Source organism: Erinaceus europaeus, chromosome 12 (genome assembly GCF_950295315.1).
Source record: "Erinaceus europaeus chromosome 12, mEriEur2.1, whole genome shotgun sequence".
Classification (NCBI taxonomy): domain Eukaryota; kingdom Metazoa; phylum Chordata; class Mammalia; order Eulipotyphla; family Erinaceidae; genus Erinaceus; species Erinaceus europaeus.
In genome coordinates, this window is record NC_080173.1 from 11,385,547 (window position 1) to 11,400,343 (window position 14,797).

General features: G+C 44.6%; 2 protein-coding genes across 4 annotated transcripts in view; one reads left to right on the forward strand and one right to left on the reverse strand.

The window, feature by feature from the left end:
* Positions 1 to 5,483, reverse strand: part of LOC132541832 (CMRF35-like molecule 1) — a 12,012-nt gene extending 6,529 nt beyond the window's left edge. For 2 of the 3 annotated variants that reach the window (XM_060202703.1, XM_060202702.1), the window contains exon 1: positions 5,233 to 5,479. The gene's annotated coding sequence lies outside the window, so the exon portion shown is untranslated. Of the gene's footprint in view, positions 1 to 5,232 lie in introns of all 3 variants that reach the window. The other variant, XM_060202701.1, reaches the window with a different exon arrangement.
* RAB37 (RAB37, member RAS oncogene family) overlaps positions 1 to 14,797 on the forward strand; it is a 72,010-nt gene that overhangs the window by 30,606 nt on the left and 26,607 nt on the right. The gene's annotated exons all lie outside the window — the stretch shown is intronic.

The window sequence follows — 14,797 nt, forward strand, 5'->3', positions numbered from 1 at the left end:
TAAGCCACTGACTTTGCAGTAACTTGTAACAGCAGCCCTGGGAAACTAATACAGATGGCCATTTCATCCTAGTTGGACAACTAGATGCTGAATGTTTAGTGTTGGATCTCACTCTTGAGCCGCCTGCTCTGCAGTCGTTTAGACCCCCTCTGTCCAGAGTCCCACCCCCCACCCCCTGTGCAGAGAGTGTCCTGTTGTCCTGGCATTCCTGACCGCCAGGAGTAGTTGCTCACAGCCAAGACTATCAGATCGGGAGGAAGATCAGAAGCAAACTAATTCTGGATCTGGAGAAAGCTGGGCTCCAAGGAATATGACAGGGTCATGGCCAGGACTAGACGCATCTTCAGCATGGCAGTGACACCAGCTGGTCTCCTCAGCGGGTCACATTTGGGGTCTTATTCTCGCCTCTTGGAGTGCTGCTTGAGTCAGACAAGGCAACTAACTTCTCTGAAAGTCAAGGTAACTATTAAAAGTCTGTTCAAAGGGCCTGGGGATAGCACACTAGTTATGCAAAAGGCTTTCATGCCTGAGGCTCCCAGGTTCCAGGTTCAATCCTGACATTACTATAAGACAGAACTGAGAAGTACTCTGGTAAAAATACATACATACATACATGGCATTCAAAACTAAAAGTTTAAAAAATCTGGGCTGGAGATGCGGATGGTGGTGCACCTGGTTGAGTGCACACGTGACAGTGCACAAGGACCTGGGTTCAAGCCCCCCACCACAGGGGGAGAGCTTTGCAAGTAGTGAAGCAAGGCTGCAGGTGTCTCTCTCTCTGCCCTCTCTCTCTCCCCTTTCCTCTTCATTTCTGTCTGTTTCTATCCAATAAATAAATAAATAAAAATAAGTTTTAAAAAAAGAAACACATAAAATAAAAATAAAATAAAAACACATAAAATAAAATAAAAACATGAGAATTGTACAATACAAAAAGAATATATAAAGGCACCAGTGGTTATAGGTTCAATCCCCAGAACTAACTACCAAAGCTGAGCAGTGCTCTGGGGGGGAAAAAAAATCGGGCTGAGTGGTGGTGCACCTGGTTGAGCACACATGTTGCAGTGTGCAAGGAACCGAGTTCAAGCTGCCAGTCCCCACCAGGCAGGGGGAAAGCTTTGCAAATGGTGAAGCAGTGCTGCAGGTGTCTCTCCGTCTCTCTCCCTCTCTATCACCCTCTTCCCTCTCAATTTCTGGCTGCCCCTATCCAATAAATAAATAAAGATAATAAAATTATTTTTAAAAAATCTAAAAGTCTCTTCCTTTCTCACAGAAAATAAACACTATAGTCTAAGGGAATTTCTGGTTGAAGTTTTTCTTATGTACTTTTAAATAATGAACTCTTTAGAAGAGGAAAGCAGAGACCAGTAAATGTGTTACTTGTGACTGGAAGTGACTGTGGGGGAGGCTGTCAAAGGGTGACACCCAGGTTCATGTTGGTGACCCAGCTCCTCATCGGCAGAGACAGAAGATAGTGCAAACGAAAGAGACCACAGCTTCCTTCAGTGTGGTGGGACATCAGGTTCAAAACTGGGTCGCAGACAAGGCAAAGCAACACACTGTGTGGAGAAGTTAAATTGGCAGTATGTAGAAGATTCCAGAGTCCTGGGGGTGGGGTAGGAGGGGTGTCCAGACTAGGATACAAAATTAGAACTTGTCTGTATAGAGATAGGGGGCCGGGCGGTGGCACACCCAGTTAAGCGCTCATAGTACTAAGTGCAAGGACCTGAGCAAGAATCCGGGTTCAAGCCCCCAGATCTCTACTTGCAGGGAGTAAACTTCACAAGTGGTGAACAGGTCTGCAGGAATCTTATCTTTCTCTCTCCCTCTCAGTCTCCCCTCCTCTCTCAATTTCTCTCTGTCCTATCAAAATAATTATAATAATAATAATAGTAATAATAATAGCCACCAGTAGCAGTGGATTCACAGTACTAAGCCCAAGCAATAATCCTGGAGGCAAAATAATAGATAAGTGGGGGTTTTTTATTTTATTTATTTATTTATTTATTTATTCCCCTTTTGTTGCCCTTGTTGTTTTATTGTTGTAGTTATTATTGATGTCATTGTTGTTGGATAGGACAGAGAGAAATGGAGAGAGGAGGGGAAGACAGAGAAGAGGAGAGAAAGATAGACACCTGCAGACCTACTTCACCGCCTGTGAAGCGACTCCCCTGCAGGTGGGGAGCCGGGGGCTCAAACCTGGATCCTTTTGCCAGTCCTTGAGTTTGGCGCCACCTGCGCTTAACCCGCTGCACTACCGCCCGACTCCCATGAAGTGTTTCTTAAGCCAAGAGAAAAGGTGAGACTAACAAGAGACAGAGACTCTAAATGAGAAAAAAAAAAAAGTGACTGTGTCCCTTTGATATTTCCTAGTTAAAAAAATTTTTTTTTACAACAGATGAGTGGCTGAGCAAGTTGTGGTATATACACACAATGGAATACTACTCAGCTATAAAAAATGGTGACTTCATCGTTTTCAGCCGATCTTGGATGGACCTTGAAAAATTCATGTTAAGTGAAATAAGTCAGAAACAGAAGGATGAATATGGGATGATCTCACTCTCAGGCAGAAGTTGAAAAACAAGATCAGAAGAGAAAACACAAGTAGAACCTGAACTGGAATTGGCATATTGCACCAAAGTAAAAAACTCTAGGGTGGGTGGGTGGGGAGAATACAGGTCCAAGAAGGATGACAGAGGACCTAGTGGGGGTTGTATTGTTATGTGGAAAATTGAGAAATGTTATGCATCTACAAACTATTGTATTTACTGTTGAATGTAAAACATTAATTCCCCAATAAAGAAATAAATTTTTTACCTTACCTTTTTTTTTTAATTAGGGGTTTGAAGAAAATTGAATCCAGGGTCCCTTACAGGCAGAGCCTGCACACCACCTCTGCCCACTTCCTTAGCCTTTGACCACTGTGGTCTCCAAACCTCAAGATAATTTCAACCCTCTCTCTCAGCCCCATCTCTGTCCTTCCTTTCCTCTTCATTCATGCTGAACTTACTTCCCAGAGCCCTAGTAACTTGCACTCTTTCCTTCTACTCCCAGTGTCTAGAATCACTTCTCCAGGGACTGAATGGTGGCATAGCAGGTAGAGCACACATGTGCAAAGACCTGGGTTCAAGCCCCGAGCCCACACCTGCAGTTGGAGGCTACAGAAGCAGCAGAGCAATACTAGAGGTATCTCTCCTTCTCTCTATCCATCTCCCTGCTCCATCTCTCATGCTCTATCAAAACAAGAAACAAAAAGGCGAGGGGGGAAAAATTATCAGGAATGAGGGAGTCCTGTAGGCACTGAGCCCCAGAAATAACTGGTAGCAAAAAATATATATATATATATGAAAAGGAAAAAAATATAGAATCACCTCTCCCTCTTTGAGTTTGTCCAGCAAACTCCCAGCTTTCCTTCCTTCACCCTCACTTTTTCCTCCAGGCCTTTTCTGATTCCAGTCCCCCCAAAGCACTTGGGCACCTCTGTTTCTCCCTAACCTTGGAGAGAGGGGGATCAGGAAAAGGGACCATCAGTCTGCCCTTTTTTTTTTCCCCATCATGGGGCTCAGCATAACAAATCCATCATTCCCAGCAGCCATTTTTTTTTCCATTTTTGTTTGTTTTCTATTTTTATTTTGATAGGATAGAGAGAAATTGAAAGGGGAGTGGATGTGTGTGTGTGTGTGTGTGTGTGTGTGTGTGTGTGTGTGTGTATGTGTGTGTGTGTAGAGAGAGAGAGAGAGAAAGAGTGAGAGAGAGAGAGACCTCCAGACCTGCTTCACAGCTCATGAACCATCCCCCTGCAGGTGAGGACTGGGGACTGAAACTTGGTTCGTCATGCAGGGTAATGTGTGTCTTTAACCAGGTGCACCACTGACCCCCCCCAACCCCCATCCATTTTTCAAATTTTTTTTTGCCTCCAGGGTTATTGCTGAGGCTCAGTGCCTGCACTATGAATCCATTGCTCCTGGAGGTTATTTTTTCCCTTTTGTTGCCCTTGTTTATCATTGTTGTTATTATTATTGTTGTTATTGCTGTCATTCTTGTTGGATAGGACAGAGAGAAATGGAGAGACAAGGGGAAAACAGAGAGGGGGAGAGAAAGGTAGACACTTGTAGACCTGCTTCACCTTCTGTGAAGTGACCCCCCTGCAGATGGGGAGCCGGGGGCTCAGACCAGGATCCTTATGCTGGTCTGTGCACTTAACTTGCTGCGCTACCCTTACCACCTTCATGTATTGGCTTCTCAATGAAGTCTTGATTGAAAACCCTTAAAAAAAATAGTAATTGAGGGGGTGGGGGCTGTCAAGATAGCTCACCTGGATAGAGCACCTACTTTGTTATGCACTAAGCCCAGGTTCAAGTGTGGGCTGTACCCTGAAAGAAGCCTTGGTGCAATGGTATCTTTCCTTCTCTGTCTGAAAAGGTCAGCTTTCTATCTGTCCTGCTCTCAAAAAAAAAGTCTGTCTCTCTGTCTCCATCTGAAAAAGTTGGCTCACAGCAGTGAAGCCTGGGTTATGTCCTAGCCTGGACACCTCCTTGGACTCCAGCATCTCCTATCGACCTGCTAAAATAATAATAATAATAATATAGTAATTTTCTACATTATTTTTCCTCATTGTGTCTTCCCTTCCTTTATCTTGACAGAACATAAGTAATAGGAGGAAAGGGGAGGTTACACCTACAAGCACACTGGCACAGACTAAACAAGTAAAATGTGTTGGTTCCAGGTGGTGGCACATCTGGTTGAGTGCACAGTGTTCAAGGACCCAGGTTCAAGCTCCCCCGTCCCCACCTGCAATGGGAAAAGCTTTGTAAGTGGTAAAACAGGGCTGTAGGTGTCTCTCTCCCTTTCTATCACTCCCTTCCCTCTCAATTTCTGACTGTCTCTGTCCAATAAATAAAGATAATTTAAAAAAAAAAAAGCTGTGCTGAGTAAATGTATCTAATGAAGCGGGAATAACAGGATCACTAGTGGTCAGGAACCCTGCCTCGAGCCTTATCCACTGTGAAGACCACGCTTGTCTCGGGCCTCAGCCCGCTGACATCACCCAGTCCATCCCAAGGCCATGCTGACCATTTCTGCACTGGCAATTGTAGGCACTGAACCACTGGGTTGACAGGATGGGCTTCCAGGGCTTGTAGCTTGGAGGCTTTTCTTAGAAAGAGAGTCTGCTTCTGGGTAGACACCTCGCCAGTCTCCCCGCCCCCCTCTGCCTGGCCGGTCCCCACTCACCTGAAAGCCAGAAGGGGAAGAGCAGCAGCAGGTGCATCTTCTTGTTGTGAGGGGCCCTGTCCTCAGCTGGCAGCACAAGCCCCGCTACTTCATTTTAGTGCTTTTCTCTCTCCTACTCTCCTTGTACTTCCTCCTTCTGCCACTTCCCACTAGTGAATGAGGCCAAAAGAGGAAGGAGGTAGTTTGTGTGAAATTTGAAGACAGCAATGCAAGACACCACAGTGATTGTAGAGCATTTGAGAAATACCTCTCTCTCCAGTGGTTCTTCTGAAATAGAGAAGTTGGTGTCTCCTGCTGGGTCTTGTGAAAAGTTACAGACACCTCCACACACCCAGTCTGGCCAGCTCTTACTCAATCCTTACTGTCCTGGTAGAAAGACTGGGGTAGCAGGGAGCCCCCACGTCACCAGAAAACTTACAACACTCCAAATCTAGAATTTCAGGTGTGTCTAGGTCCTCAAAAGACTGGATGAGGGGCCAGGTGGTGGCTCACCCAGTTGAGCACACATGTGACAGTGTGAAAGGCCTCAGTTTCTTTCTTCTTTCATTTCTTTCTAGTAGTGCCAATACTAGGGGTGTGGGGGAGGGTTCAGGTCCCGGAACATGATGGCAGAGGAGGACCTTGTGGGGGTTGGATTGTTATGTGGAAAACTGGGAGATATTATGCATGTACAAACTATTGTGGGGCCAGGCAGAGGCGCACCTGATTGAGCACACACAGTACAACCTATTGTAGTTTACTGTCAACTGTAAGCCATAAATGCCCCAATAAAGAAAAAAAATAGTGCCAATAAGTAGTAGCTTTTATATTTATTTATTTATTTACTTACTTATTTATTCCCTTTGTGGCCCTTGTTGTTTTATTGTGGTAGTTATTGTTGTCGTCATTGTTGGATAGGACAGAGAGAAATGGGGAGAGGAGGGGCAAGACAGGGGGGGAGAGAAAGACAGACACCTGCAGACCTGCTTCACCACTTGTGAAGCGACTCCCCTGCAGGTGGGGAGCAGGGCTCAAACCAGGATCCTTATACCAGTCCTTGCATTTTGCGCCACCTGTGCTTAACCCGCTGCACTACAGCCTGACTCCCAGTAGCTTTTATTAGTAACATCAGTTCTGTTTTCCCATTACACTAAAAATCAGCATACACTAGATATGCTAATTTTAATTGATTTAATAATGATCAACAAGACCATAGGATAAGAAGGGTACAATTTCACACAATTCCCAAGATCAGAGAGCTCCATATCCCATCTCCTCCACTGGAAGCTTCCCTGTTCTTTATCCCTCTGGGAGTATGGACCCATGATCAATATGGGGTGCCAAAGGTGGAAGGTCTGGCTTCTGTAATCGCTTCTCTGCTGGACATGGGCGTTGGCAGGTCAATCTATACCCCCAGCCTATTTTATCTTTCTCTAGTGAGGGAAGGGCTCTGGGGTGGTGGGGTTCCAGGACACACTGGTGAGGTCATCTGCCCAGGGAAGTCAGGTTGCTGTCATGGTAGCATCTGTAACTTGCCAGTCTTATTCCTCCCCTCCCCCGCCTTCCCAGCCCCATCAGGATCCCAACAAGCCTTCAGAGTAGAGCACAGGAGTTAAGAAAGGAATGGCCCTTTCATGCACTTTGCCCCTGAAACCGTTTTTGCTCTGTTCTACATACCCCATGACATCTGGAGGTGTGAGTCCCGAGGAGAGACCCATGCCTTCAGTCCCACATCAGGAATGAGCAGGAGGGTGATTTGCATAGACATAAGTAGCAGCTATGCAACCAGGTTTTTCCAGGATGTGGCCTGAGACAGTCCGCACCTCTCACAATCCAGTAAAAGCAGAAAGCAAGATCAATACTCCAGGGTGAGAACTGTGTCACCCCGAGGCCCTGGTCAGTTACTTGGACCTCTGCAAATGAGCATGCTTCTGGCAAAAATCCTGCAGTCATGTCTGCTGCTTTGGGGTGGGGGAAAACCTTTCTGGGACGTAGGCAGTAGATAGATCACCTAAGAGTCCTCCTGTCCTAAAGTGCCTCTGTGCTCTGTCTCTCTACCTCTCTATCTCTCCCTCTCTTCTCAAATTCTCTCTGTCTTTATCCAATAAAAAATTAAAGCCAAAGGACCGGTGTAAGGATCCCGGTTCCAGCCCCCAGCTCCCCACCTGCAGGGGAGTCACTTCACAGGTGGTGAAACAGGTCAGCAGGTGTCTGTCTTTCTCTCCCCCTCCCTGTCTTCCCCTCCTCTCTCCATTTCTCTCTGTCCTATCTAGCAATGACAACATCAACAACAAGAATAATAATAACTACAACAATGAAAAACAACAAGGGCAACCAAAAGGGATAATAAATAAATATAAAAAATTAAAATTAAAAAATTAAAAATTAAAAACAAACAAGGGGCCAGGTAGAGGTGCACCTGACTAAGCACACACACTGCTGTGCGCAAGGACCCAGGTTCAAGCACTGGTCCCCACCTGCAGGGTGAAAGCTTCACAACTACTGCAGCAGGTCTGCAGGTGTCACTCTGGATCTCCCCCTCTTTCTGTCCCCCTCTCTTCTCAATTTCTCTTTGTCTATATCCAGTAATAAAAAATTGAAAACACAATGAAGAACTGAAGTGGCTGTGTGTGTGTACATGTCTGTATGGGCGCTGCACGGCTTATTCGTGTTTGTGTGTGATTATGTGTGCAAGCTCCATGTGCATGGGTACCACAGTGTGTTCTCTGACTATTGCATATGTGTCCTATTTGTACATGCACCCTTGTACACATGTGCAATATGTGTACATGTGAGATGATAGATACCTTCATGCAGTTCTCCTAGTTACATAGAACAGAGACTAGCTCTGATTGCTTCTCTTGGGCATTTTGAACTTGCAAATGACAACTCACCAGAATCCAATCTTCACAGGTGAAATCGCTCCTTTGTAGAAAGAGTTGTTTTCTCTGGGTCTCCCCTTCTGGAGTAGAAGGTCCCCAGTAGGTACATGGGGAGGGTTCCCTTACAATTGCCAAAACCACAATCTAAACTAAGTAGAAAAGAAAAGAAAAAAAAAAAAAAAAAAAAGCAAGGAGCTTGCCCTTTCAATGGAGGAGCAGCAGGAAACAGTGTTCAGCCAGACTTGTTAAGAACCAAACCAGATGGCAGCCCAGAACCCAGGAACCCCCAGGCTGGAGGGATTACACCCCTCAGGTGTAATCAGATTTCAGGCTTTGGCTCCTCTGAGCTCTTCTCCCCAGCTCCCCTCTGACTCCTTTTTGAAAGTGGAGAAGAGGTGAGATTGCCCTCCTAAACAGTCCTCAGCTGAGCAGGCTCCTTTCAAAACCCAGTATGAAATTTTGGTTTGATATCCTGGGAATCCTTAAGGAGGCCCCCAGTGTTGTGTAAACTTGGGGGCAGTAATGGACTTCCTACCCTGGACTCCAAAGTCTTTCTCATTCAGGCAGAGTCTGTTTCTGCCCAGCCTCCTCTCCTTGGGCCTAGACCAGATAGACTTCTGACCTACTCTGTCTAAGAAAATGCAACAGAAGTAGTGGTGCACCAGGACCAAGCCCAGCCTGCACAGATCTAGTTTCCTTACCTATACTTCTGCCATTAGAACAAGCCCCAGCTGGCCAGCAGATAGACTGGGGACGTGTGGAGCAGAAAGTGTCCCAGCCAACAGTCAGCTGACCCCCAACACGTAAGAGAGCCCTCTTGAGACCACTGGATTAAATTGCTGACATGTCACACACACTCTTACGTGCCACAGGGTTGAGGACAGTTTGTTGCACCGTTCTCCAGACAATAGAAAATTAGAAGAAAAAACCACAAAGCCTAGACAGCGGCTCATCCTCCTTGCTGTACAGTCCTTTCTGCTCCATGGCGTCCGTTCATCATGACTTAATCTTGCAGATCAGATTATAACAGACATCAAAGCAACTGAAGGCCGTCTGTAACTTCAAAACAATGATTTTCCTTTTTTGTAATTTTGCCTAAATTCCAAAAGCCATGTATATATTCCTTTTTAGGAAAATAAATTGTGAAATATATCTAAGGCAAAAAGGATTTAACTGCCTCTAATCTTGACACTCTGAGTTAATCACTTTTAACATTGAGTTGTTTTTTTTTTTTTTATTAAACTTTTTTTTTTTTGCCTCCAGGGTTATCGCTGGGGCTCAATGCCTGCACTACAAATCCACTGCTCCTGGAGGCTATTTTTCCCTTTTGTTGCCCTTGTTGCTTATCGTTGTTGGTATTGTTATTGTTGTTGTTATTGCTGTTGTTGCTGTTGAATAGGACAGAGAGAAATGGAGAGAGGAGGGGGAGATAAAGAGGAGGAGAGAAAAAATAGAGACCTGCAGACCTGCTTCACCGCTTTGGAAGTGACCTCTCTCCCTCCCCTCTCAATTTCTCTCTGTTCTACTCAATAAAATGGAAAAAATGGCCACCTGGAGCAGTGGATTCTTAGTACAAGCACAGAGCCCCAGTGATAACCCTGGAGGCAAGAGAGAGAGAGAGGGAGAGAGTGAGAGAGAAAGGAAGAGAGAGAGAGACTACCACCCCAAACTCCTCTGCCCACTTTGGATTTGCAGAATACATACAATCTTCTCAGAACCTAACTTGTTCATAGATAAAGGACCTCCTGGGATGAAAAGACTGATTTAGTCAGGGCATGCCACTCAGGAGAGCTACATGCATACCAGTGAAAACTACATTTAGCACATAGTAGATGCTAAATAAATAATTGATAAAAATAAATAAATAAGCAGGGGCTGGGTGGTAGTCCACATGGTTGGGCACACATGTTACAAGGCACAAGGACCTAGGTTCAAGTCCCCAGTCCCCACCTGGGGCTTGGTGCCAGCACTATGAATCTACTGCTCCTGGTGGCAATTTTTCCCCATTTTCCTTTTTTTTTTTTTTTTTAATAGAATAGGACAGAGAGGGGAATGGAAGCCAGAGTAGGAGAAAGATAGAAACCTGCAGACCTGCTTGATCACCTGTGAAGTGACCTCCATGCAGGTGGGGAGAAGGGGGTTCGAACCGGGATCCTTGTGCAGGTCCTTGCACTTCCTACTATGTGTGCTTAACCCAGTGAACCATGAACCATCACCTGATACCCTCTCTCTTCCTATCATATCCATCCCTCTTGACTTCTGACTGCCTCTATCCAATAAATAAATATAATTTTTTAAAAGTTGAAGTGAATAAGCAGATCAATAGTTTATCCTACATTTTAGTCTTCAACTAGCCCTGTACTCTGCCTAGCACTTAAGGCTCAGTCATGAACTGTTGATACAACTGTTCTCAGCAAACATTCCTAGAACCTTTTATTTCTCCTTGGACTAAACCAAATCTCATCTTTTCTACCCACTGCATGCTGTTGATCTATGGCATATATAATTAACACATTAGGTCCTCACTACAAATGTAAAGGTAATATTATTGCAGATATTCTAGATAAAGAAACAGGCTTAGGCAGGGGTAGATAGCATAATGGTTATGCAAACAGACTCTCATGCCTAAGGCTCCAAAGTTCCAGGTTCAATCCCCTGCACTGCCATAAGCCAGAGCTGAGCAGAAGGAAAAAAAAAAGAAAGAAAGAAAGAAAGAAACAGGCTCAGGGTCAGGACTGTGGCTCAGTGGTAGAGCACAAGCCTTGCAGGCACAAGGTTCTGGGTTTGATTTCCAGCACTACATTACAATGGAGCCATGCCCTGGTCTCCATCCCCACATTCACCATCTCTTTTGAGAGAGAGAGAGAGAAGGAATCAAGGTTCAGATGGCATGTAATTTTTCCAAGGCAACACAACTAATTACTAGACAGAGTCAGGATTCAGCCTTAGTTAGAAAAGCCATCCTGACCCCAGTCAGAAAGGTCACAAGTAAGCCAGCCTCCCTTTCATCCTGTTTAGTGCAGACAATAAAGAAGGAAATTGACATAATGAAATAATACAACAGAGAGAGCATCCTTGAGCTGGTTGTCTTCAGGGTATCCACTCCAGGACTCTATTATTATTATTGATTTAATAATGATTAACAAGATTGTAAGATAACAGGGGTACAATGCCACACAGTTCCTAACACCAGAGTTCTATGTCCCATCCCCTCCATTGGAAACTTCCCTATTCTTTAGCCCTCTGGGTGTATGGACCAAAATTCTTTATGGGGGTGCAGAAGATGTGAGTTCTGGCTTCTGTAATTGCTTCTCTGCTGGACATGGATGTTGGCAGGTAGATCCAAACCCCCAGCCTGTTTCTATCTTTTCCTAGTGGGGAAAGGCTCTGGAGAGGTGAGACTTGAGGACACATTGGTGAGGTCATCTGCCCAGGGAAGTCAGGATGGAATCATAGTAGCATCTGTAATTTGGTCTACAACTAGATATAAAGCAAGACAAATTGTTTAATAAACAGGAACCCAAAGGTAGGAATAGAGCAGATGAAATTAGGGGAGTTTGGGCTTTTTAGGTAGGTTTCTGAAGTGAGTTTTTTTTCAAGAATTTATTTATTTATTTATGAGAAAGATAGGAGGAGAGAAAGAACCAGATATCACTCTGGTACACGTGCTGCCAGAGATCGAACTCAGGACCTCATGGTTGAGAATCCAATGCTTTATCCACTGCGACACCTGCTGGACCACTGAAGTGAGTTTTTAAAACAGATTCCTGGGAGCACAGTGGGTTAAGCACAGATGGCGCAAAGCACCAAAGACTGGTGTAAGGATCCCGGTTCGAGCCCCCAGTTCCCCACCTGCAGGGGAGTCACTTCACAGGCAGTGAAGCAGGTCTGCAGGTGTGTATCTTTTTCTCCCCCTCTCTGTCGTCCCCTCCTCTCTCCATTTCTCTCTGTCCTATCTAACAATGATGACATCAAGAACAACAACAATAATGATTACAACAATAAAACAAGGGCAACAAAAGGGAATAAATAAATAAATATTTTTAAAAATTAAAAAAGGTTCTTTAACAATAAAAGACTGTATTCTTACAAAATGGAAATATAGTTAACAAAATAAGTCACTGACAATACCAAACTTTAACGTTTTCTGATATCCCTTTCCTGTAATTTCTATAGAATGGGAAACTGAGTCTTAGCCAAAGTTCTGTCTAGGGACTCAGGTAGAGACAAACTTAATTTTGAGAACTGAGGTTCCCCAGAAAGTCAGAGAACCCTCTGTAAGTATGAGAAGATGAAAGGGCATTTAGATTTTCAAAACAAAGTGGTATCTTCACCACCCTCTTTAAGCTTCATTTAGTGAGTTAGCTTTATTTGGGGGGAAATGAAAGCGAGCATTTGTTCAGCGACAATGAGTTTAACCGTTGGCTCTCCTCTTGCTTTCAGTAGGATCATTCCAGCAAAACATGCCTCTCCCATACACACAGAGATTTTCATAATTGCAAAAGCAGTGTAGTCATTACAGAAGAAACATCCAAGAATAGATTAGATGAACTCAGAGAATAACTTTTTAAAAAATCATTTTTACTGGGTAAATAATGCTTTATATGACCGCTGTTGACACAGATACATTTCCTATCGCTGCATCATAGGCATCTGCACGCCACTTTCACCAGCAGTTGAAGTCCCATCATGCACCGGCCATTTCCAAATCACTCCTAACACCACCACACAGGCTCCACCACTGTTTCATACACATACATATATCCACTGCCAGTCGTTTGTTCTTTCTGTGGAAAAGCAACCTACTCCAGGCCAAATAAAGTACCACTTACATATGAATCTACTCTACTATCTGACTTGCTACATGTCTTAGAGCTTTCTTTAGATACAGAAAAGTATAAAAGGAAAATGTATCCAGTAATCATAGTTCCGAAACACTTAACAGTTAATTTTTTTAAATAAAAAGATGATGCAGGGGGTCAGGCGGTAGCGCAGCCAGCTAAGTGCACATGGTACAAAGCACAAGGACCAGCGTAAGGATCCCAGTTCCAGCCCCCAGCTCCCCACCTGCAGGGGGGTCGCTTCATAGGCGGTGAAGCAGGGCTGTCTTTCTCTCCCCCTCTCTGTCTTCTTGTCCTCTCTCCATTTCTCTCTATCCTATCCAACAGCAACAACAACAAAGACAACAAAAACAGAAAAAAATGGCCTCCAGGAGTAGTGGATTGGTAGTACAGGCACCGAGCACCAAAGGTTCCAGGTTCAAACCCCAGTACCACCAGAAGCCAGTTTACCTGAGTTCTGGTGAAAAAGAGAGAAGGGGGAGAGAGAGGAAGAAAAAGAAAGGAATGGAATGGAATGGAATGGAATGGAATGGAATGGAATGGAATGGAATGGAAAGGAAAGGAAAGGAAAGGAAAGGAAAGGAAAGGAAAGGAAAGGAAAGGAAAGGAAAGGAAAGGAAAGGAAAGGAAAGGAAAGGAAAGGGGTGTAGGAACTGGGTGATGGCGCACCTGGTTGAGCACACACATTATAGTGCCCAAGGACCCAGGTTAAAGCCCCTAGTCCCCTTCTGCAGGAGGGAAGCTTCATGGTAGTGAAATAGTGCTGTAGGTGTCTCTATCTATTTCCCCTTCCGTCTCAATTTCTGTCTGTCTCCAAAATAAATAAATAAATAAATGATTTTTAAAAAGATAATGCAAACAATGTTTTCAAAGAAAGCATAGGAAGAAATAGAATAAAAACTGAACATCTCTCCCCCACTCCTCCAGCCCTTACCTCACCACCCCCAGAGCCTCAGAGATAGCCGCTTTCAGCCGCTAACGTCCCCTGAAATATGCAGGGTATCACAGCCAGCCCCCACCTCTAATTGGCATGCACATAGGTCATCAGACAAGCATCTCTCTCTGCCCTTCTTCCTTTGTTTCACAAGGCTATTCATTTCAAACAGTGCCTAGGAATATACCTCATTGTGTGTTGCCTAGTATGGCTATTGTAGAGTTTATCTCATCAGTCCTGGTTTCTGACTTATGTGCTTGTACAAATGCTGCACTGAGCATCCCAATACAAATATCTTGGAGCGCAAAGCACAAGAACCGGCGTAAGGATCCCGGTTCGAGCCCCCGGCTCCCCACCTGCAGGGGAGTCGCTTCACAGGCGGTGAAGCAGGTCTGCAGGTGTCTGTCTTTCTCTCCCCCTCTCTGTCTTCCCCTCCTCTCTCCATTTCTCTCTGCCCTATCCAATAAAATGGCTGCCAAGACCAATGGATTCATAGTGCAGGCACCAGCCCCAGCAATAACTCTTGGATGCAAAAAAAAAAAAGGAAGAAAGAAAGAAGAAAAGGAAAGGAAAAGAGAAGAGAAGAGAAGAGAAGAGAAGAGAAGAGAAGAGAAGAGAAGAGAAGAGAAGAAAAAAGATATCTCATCTTCCATGGACCTTACTATGCTTAAGTCCCATGACTCAAATTCTGAAACCATATCAGAGGACCACCCAGGAGAGCTCCATGGATAGTGAAGCAGTGCTATGGTTCTCTCTCTCTCTCTCCTTCCCTTCCTCCATCCCTCCCTCCCTCTGTATGTGTGTATGTATGTGTGTCTTTCTCTATATATCTGAAATCAAAATAATGAAATGCAGGCTAGGAGTAGTGAAATTACTTATGTATGAATCCCTGGCAGCATAAAAAAATAAAAAGCAGGGAAGCAATTACA